Here is a 6,000-nt window from a genome sequence, read left to right as displayed (position 1 = left end):
AAAGGCTCAGACCAGGCAGAAGGGAATGGTCTGGGGATGGACACTCAGCATGCCATTCCCCTCTCATCTGTCTTTCCCTCCCTAATTTGATTGGTTTTACCCTGAGCCAAGGTGTCTACCTCTTAGGATTCCAAGTTCAGAAGAAAAAAATTCTTTTCATAAACCCGTCTGTACCATCCATCCAGGAGGTACAGATGAGGTTTTATGGAGGGGTCTTGAGTCCATGGTTAAATTCTGAGGTGACTCAGTACTTAGAGATGCAAACTCTTCTGCCTACAAACTGGTGTGGTGTTTGAGTAACTGAGTCAAAAGTCAGAGTGCAAGAGGGAGACTGAACATCGCTGATGATTTATCATTTCGTTGACCAATGACAGCCACAGGCATTATTTAGAGAAAAATATTTACAACCTATACATTGTTTGTGAGAAAGATAAATTACAAACCAACATAAACAATTTGTCATTTGTGTGTTTCTGTGCACAATCTTTAGTCCTTGAAACAAAACGTGTCACTAGCACCTTCCTGGGCTTAAACTGAAGAATAAAGTAATATAATTAAGTGTTTATTTATAACTTAGAAATAACTTTACAAATATTTGGACAGAATGATTCAGATATCTGCACTAATGAGCATACATACTTCTTCAGGCCAATAGTGTGGTTCTCATACGTCCATGATGGCTGAAAATCTCCTGCTCTCTGGGGGAATCTCACATACGAATTCGTGGGGATACTTTTATTCTCCCTTCATTCACAGAGAACTAGGTTTGAAGAGCCTACCCTTTTAATATAGTACAACATTTCTTAAGACTTAAGATCATTTATGTTTTTCTAAAGATATGCTCAGATGTTTATACTTTTAATAATACGGCTATTTTTTACATAAAATACAGAAAATATAAGGCATACATACGATATGAAGAGAAGACTCTTGCTATGGAACCTGCACTAAAACAGGGTTTTTATTGTTAAAATTTTTCCTGAAAGCACTCTGCATTTATGAGATTAAACTGCTGTAAAGTCTGTTTTTATCTATTCCTGGAATTATTTTGTCACTCTCTTTAACTATCTAAGTATTCTTTACAGTCAGAATTAAATACCCAGACCTATCATTAGTATTCTTATAAATCATCAGTAGAAAATCTGTTTACCAACTAAAAAGAAAGAGACAGTATCTTCTTAAACAGAGGATGTCCTACAACTGGAAACAATGCATAATGTAAATTATACATTTTCCCCAGTGGATATTTTCTCTCTTAGAATGATGCAGAGGAAAAAAAATTCTAACCGAATAGGCAAGGAAAACTTGGTCACGCTTCCAGTACAAGGGCTTAAGCTTTCTTCGGTGCTCCTGTACGCTTCGACACTGGTTGCTGAGTAACATTAGCATAATCCTGAATTATTAAGAAAATCAGAGGTCAGATTTACTTTACAGGAGAATTCAACCTAGCTGAACCAGGACCGAGAGGGTCGCAGCATTCCAGGTGCGAGCCTGGTGGCAGGTGTAAAGTGTACCACACGTGGAGAACGTGCGCAGCGAGGAAAAAGACAAGTTCCCCAGGGCTATTACCGTCATTAGTTCCATCAGCCTGGGAAGCCCTCCCACGGCATTTTCAGTGTAGTGTGTGGAGCAGGCCTGGGGCTTATCACATCTCGCAGGGGGTCGTCTTCTGCCGGGCATAGTCACATAGCTTGACATTTCCGTTAAAAAAAAAAAAAAAAAAGTCTGGGCCTTCATTCTCCATGCAGGCTTCTGTTTCCCAGCTCTACAACCAGTAGCTCGAATAAAGGGAGCCAGCCCGCTTAAGGCTGCAATCATTTATCCGGATGATGGCAGAGCTGCTAGTCTCTCTAGAGGTGCACACTGTCCTTTTTACACGATCAGGTTTAAGCCAGGCACAATAAGCCTGTGCTAGTACATTGTACCAGACGTTCCTCTGGGCGTTGTTTCATTAACCTTTTGAATATTTTGCTGTAATTAAACGGTTAGGAATCTTTGCCACAGGAAATGTGATGAAATAATGAAACGTACCCAATAATGTTAAATGGAGTATTGCATTTAGACGGTGCAATGGTAACCAAAGAGAAAGGCTTAAGGAACAAACAACTGATATAACAAAGCCATTTTCCCAAGATGTTTTTGATTCTGGAAGTGTGTGTAATACTTCTTACGGAATATTAAGCAGAAACAGCAGAAAACAACGTTATAATCATAACAGTGTAAGAATTCGTGCTTGTGGCAAGTTATATGCAAAAAGAAATGGGTTGTGCTAGGTAGGCTGGTATGATTTTTAAAAACTGTCTTTGAATCATTTGCTAGATTCCCTTTAATGTTGCAGATTCTCCTCAGTGAAAGAAAGTCAGAAAGAAAGCCACAGAAGTGTATGTATACAAGTCCTCATGAAGAAACTGTAACCACAGAAAGGAAAACAGATGTGAAAATATAAAAAACAAGAAAAAAACCTAAAGACTGAGCATTCATCTCAGCAGGGAACAAAGAAAAAGATGCAAAGAACCAAGTCAGTTCATTCAAGAGAGTAAGACTTTTCTCACACCCTACATCATATGATAATAATCCCACAAATACGGTTTATTGCTTAGCAGGAACACATCAAACTAGTCCAGCAAGCCTTTCCTAAACGTGTGGAAACTGGAGCTCAGAGAAGCTAAGTAACGCGTCCCAGGTCAAACAGCGAGTGTTCATATCCAAGAGTACTGCCTGACTCTGTCTTTTAGCACTAAATTGCATGTCTCTCTCTCACCATTTTATTAAATTCCAATCATTCTGGAGAAATGGCCCTCTTTTCTGTTCCTCCCTCACCATTAGCCCTGAATAAAGCGGCGCAGTCCTCATCTGACATTGGCAGTCCTGATAGTCACTCATACTCTAATTTACATACAGTAAATAAATATTTGAGTACTTGCTCTGCATTGGGCTGGTTCTGGGGATACAAAGCTGAAGAAAACAGACACTCTGGAGGCCTACAGACCAGGGGCAGATACAAACGTGCAAGCAGGCAAGCGCCGTCTGCCACGGGAGCACAAGGCTGGGCCACAGGACTTCGGCTTCTTGCAGAAGGAACCGGCATCTCAACTGAGAAACTGAGGGACTGGTTGGGATTAGGCAGATGAATGGTGCATCATAGGGAATAACCTTTGCTGAGAGCCAAAGTCGGGGGGCAGACAAAAAGAAGACAAAAACAAAACCAAACAAACATGGCACATTCCAGAAGCTGAAAGGGACCCGTACCATATAGCTGGACTTGGAGGGCAACAATCGTCACTAATACTTCATTGCACCTAAACAGTATCATTTTTTTGAGGACATGGAGGGTTTGCTTTTCAAGGAAAACATTATTCATGATGTCAAAAAGCAACATTTAAAACTTCTTAAGTTTTCCTTCATTGTATGTCAACAATAAAAACTTCTTTGTGACTATGCACTTCTAAATTAAGTTTTGGTATGCAAATTACTCATGCAGTCAATTTTAATATAACTGTGTCCATTTCCACGAAATCTGAGATACTGGGCAAATTTTTTTGACTGGAGGTTACCTTCCTCTTCTGCAATATGGAATGAATTTATCTTATATGTTTGTAGATGAGAAAGACAAACAATGTTAAGACGAGCATCTGTCCTGATGCCTGGTACACAGAAGACAACCAGTAAATAATAGCTAGAGTGAAAGAGTTTAGAAAGCCATGTGCCCGTAAGTCTCATTTTAGTGACGAGAAGGAAGCACCATTGCTTATCTGCCTCACTCTTGGTTCCTAATACTGACTTACTATTCAAATGTATGACTATTTTACTGATAGCAAACTTCAACTGTGTTAATGATTCAAAAGCCTGTCTGACTTTCCCTTACTTCATATCCATTCATGTTGGATATAAGAATACATGCTATGCCCAATGTTCACAGCAGCGCTATTTATAACAGCCCAGTCATGGAAACAACGTAAACGTCCATCGACAGATGACTGGGTAAAGAAGATGTGGGGTGTGTGTGTGTGTGTGTGTGTGTGTGTGTGTGTGTACACAATGGAATACTACTCAGTCATAAAAAAGAATAAAATAATGTCATTTGTAGCAACATGGATGGACCTGGAGATCGTCATTCTAAGTGAGGTAATCCAGAAAGAGGAAGAAAAATACCATATGTTATCACTCATATATGGAATCTAAAAAAAAAGACACAAATGAATTATTTACAAAACAGAAACAGACTCACAGACATAGAAAACAAACTTATGGTTACCAGAGGGGAAAGGGGGTGGGAAGGAATAAATTGGGAATTCAAGATGTGTAGATACTAACTACTATATATAAAATAGATAAACAACAAGTTTCTACTGTATAGCACAGGGAACTAGATTCAATATCTTGTAGTAACCTATAATGAAAAAGAATATGAAAAGGAATATATGTATGTGTATGTATGACTGAAACATTATGCTGTACACCAGAAACTGACACAACATTGTAAACTGACTAAACTTCTTTAAAAGAATTTTTTTAAAAAGAATATGTGCTACAAATTAAAGGCTACAGATCAGAACAGAAGCCTTGATCCATTCAGCCTAAGACCTCTAAGCACAGTTAGAACATTCCTAAGCTCAGGAGAATGTGTCACAAAAGTTGTCATTTGCACTCGGTGTCATCTAGCCACCCATCTGGCTTACCCACGGCTTGCTATAGAACAAATTAGTTCAATGCCAGGAGGTCTGGGGACTCTTGTAGAGTGTCCAACAGTCATGAATTTACTCTGCCATGTTTCTTTCTGAGACATTTCACTGCCTTTGTGCCTTAGAAAGCTAAGACCTTTGCGTAACTCTACAGCTTTCTAGAATATGTGCTTGTGTATTCTTGCTAAGCAATAGTGAGTGATTCAGGCTGCCATTCTGAGATAGTGGGCAGTAGGGAAGAAAACGCTTCTCATTAACTCTCAAGTATAAAAATAGAATTATCATCATTCATTTTGAAGAGAAATGGTTTTTCTCTCTAACCAATTGGTTTCAGAAAGCCACTCTCCTGAAAACACATGTAGTTTGGATGGCTGTGGCATTTTTTTCCCCACAAAAACAACTGAGACTTTGACAAACAACAGCTAATACCAGGTGATAACAAATTAATCTAGTTATAAGAGGTGAATTACATTTTCACTATTAATATAATTTGTACATGATGTGCATTTTAGAAAGTGCATGAGATGAACACAAATGGTATTTCATTCAGGAAAAAAAAATCAAAGATTATATTAGAAAGCATTTTCTATGCCGATTCTGGATTACACACACACACACAAAAAGAATAACTAAAACCTTTATCATTAGGAAACTGTCTTCATTTTATTGTTTGATGCACTTTAACATAATACCAAAATTAGGGCTCAGGGAGGAAAAAAAAGATGGAATCCCTATCATTCTAGGGGAAAAGAGCTTTAAAGAAATCATCATGACTAAACATTTGCAAAACTAAGTATTTCGACTGCCCTCACTGAAGTCTTTTGCTTTATCTTTCCACACTTCTCCACACTACACCTTGTGCACTTACCCATTAGATGAGTGTTTTCTTTCTATTCCTTTGGCCCTCAAAATCAAGTAAGCCTTTCTCTTCTTCCTCCATTCATTCCTACCTCTACCAAAGATTTTTTTTTATCTTCTTGTGTATACTCCAAAGTATTGGATAGGGGATAATTAAATCTTTTCAAAATTATTTTAACTATCAATAATAACTAACCTAGTGCATTTGCATGTGTTACTAGATTTAGTCTGTACTTCCCCCCAAGAGGGCTTGCATTACAGGCAGACCTAGAGTGGTACACATACACCCTACCATTTCTCATAGAGCAAAGTAAAACTAAGGGAAACTATAAATGTTTGGTAGGCATCCCTTCCATGAGGGGCACATCATGGCAGGTGTTATCACCGGCTTTGTCTTGCCACGAACACCTCTGTGATGCCAAACCATATACCATCTGATTCCCAATGTGTTCCAACTGGC

The sequence above is a fragment of the Camelus dromedarius genome, chromosome 3 (genome assembly GCF_036321535.1).
Source record: "Camelus dromedarius isolate mCamDro1 chromosome 3, mCamDro1.pat, whole genome shotgun sequence".
NCBI lineage: Eukaryota > Metazoa > Chordata > Mammalia > Artiodactyla > Camelidae > Camelus > Camelus dromedarius.
Note: the sequence above shows the minus strand (reverse complement) of the source record.